Source organism: Suricata suricatta, chromosome 17 (assembly GCF_006229205.1).
Source record: "Suricata suricatta isolate VVHF042 chromosome 17, meerkat_22Aug2017_6uvM2_HiC, whole genome shotgun sequence".
Taxonomy (NCBI): Eukaryota; Metazoa; Chordata; class Mammalia; order Carnivora; family Herpestidae; genus Suricata; species Suricata suricatta.
In genome coordinates this window covers 55,746,582-55,748,597 of record NC_043716.1, presented here as the reverse complement: position 1 = coordinate 55,748,597, position 2,016 = coordinate 55,746,582, and positions in this window count along the sequence as shown.

Genomic DNA, 2,016 nt, shown 5'->3' with positions numbered 1-2,016 from the left:
GGTGGCTCGGTCCCAGGCAGGCGGTCGCGGCTACGGCGGCCGGGAGGGCCCCGGCCAGGTGGGCGCGCTCGGGCAGCGGGCAGCCTCGGCGGCGGGGCCTCCTCGCCCGGGGAGACCGCTCGTCCGCCGCGGACGCCCGGGAAGGCGGAACATCCTGCCGCCCGCCCTTCGCGGTTTTGCTTCATGAAAAATTTCCAACACGCGCCAGCACCGCCCAGATTGCGCCTCGGCGCGCACGCCCATCAGTCTTACCGTCGGTCCCCTGCACGCGTGTTGACATGAGCGGGTGCTGACGGGCCCACGGGGTTCACCCGCGAGCAGAAAACGCCGGCTCCGGTCCGCACTGGCGCTCAGCCACTTAGTACCGACCCTTGGCCACCCTGGGTCGCCCTCAGACACCATCAGTCACCATTCTCACTGGCCTTCGGTCGCCGTTGGTCACTGAGGGTCACTGTCCGCACCGGCCCTCAGGCACCCTTGGTCGCCGTGGGTCACCGTCTGCTCCAGCCCTAAGTCACTTTGTACCGGCCCTTGGCCACCCTCCGTCCCCATCCGCACCTGCCCTCCGCCAGCCGTGGCCGCCCTGGATCACCCTCCACTACCGTCTGCACAGGCCCAACGTGGGCCTTGGCGCCAGCACTCGTGGGGGTTGGCGCTTGATGATCAGTTCCGACAGGCCTCCCGAAGTACAGCAGACCCCCTCCCCCCAGATTTCCTGGCCCCATGAGGCCATGTCAGTGGGCTTACCGTCCTGTATCTTGAGACATTTGCTTCTTCATCGTCCCAGGAATTCTGTCATTGCTCATCAGCTCTTCCTGCTATGGCCATGATGACAAAACTAGGGGAAAACAATGAGGGCGTCAGCTGGAGGAGGGCTGCGGGGTCCCGGCCGGGCTCCCGTGTCCCCCGGGGCTGCTCGGTCAGCTGTCTGGCTTCAGGACTGCGCGGGAGGCGTCTGCCAGGGCTCCGCGGCCGCCATGCGCTCTCACCTGACAGGAGACACCTCGGAAGACAAAAGGGACAGGAGGGCCCTCTGCCGCGTTGATGGTGGGAAAGCCTTTGTCCTCCGATGGCCGGGCTCTGGACAAAGTGTCCCAGACGCAAGGATCGGTCAGTGAAGGGTGACTTCTCACCGCGTTCGTCCTCCAGCAGGAGGACGTGATCACAGCGCTTTGTGACCAGCGCCCGGGCCGTCTCGTGGGCCTGACACGTCCGGGATGTACCCTTTCATCTTTTATGACGTCTGTGCTTCAACTCATGGTTGATGCAAACACAGCGAGGCTTTTTCTGTTTAAATTCTTATTAAAATTTCTATAAAAGACTTTTATTATCCTTTCATTTTTACTTTCATAAATTATTTGTAATCTGAATTAAAACACGCAAAATAAGAAGAGGCCTATTCTGTTTCCTCATGCGCGGGGGAGAGAACGGCCCTCGGGCCTGTGCCGTGTTGGCGGGAAACACCTGACCCTCCAGGTCCCTTCCTGTTGAGACCACGTGGGGGCGGAGTGGGGACGTGCTGGCCTGGAACAGCTGAGCCGGTGGGGTGTGGGGGGAGAGCCCTGCAGGACTGGGGGGCACTGTGGGAGGGGAGCGGGGGTGTGTGCGGAGCCTTGTGGGGGGCACGTTGTGTGTGTGGGGCCCAGGCTGTGTGTGTGTTGGGGGCTGTGTGTGTGTGTGTCAGGGATAGGCTGTGTATGTCAGGGACAGGCTGTGTGTGTGGCAGGGACGGGCTGTGAGTGTGTCAGGGACGGGCTGTGAGTGTGTCAGGGATGGGCTGTGAGTATGTCAGTGGCAGGCTGTGAGTGTCAGGGGCGGGCTGTGAGTGTGTCAGGGATGGGCTGTATGTCAGGGGCGGGCTGTGAGGGTGTCAGGGGCGGGCTGTGAGTGTGTCAGGGACGGGTTGTGAGGGTGTCAGGGATGGGCTGTAAGTGTGTCAGGGATGGACTATATGTCAGGGGCGGGTTGTGAGTGTGTCAGGGATGGGCTGTGAGGGTGTCAGGGGCGGGCTGTGAG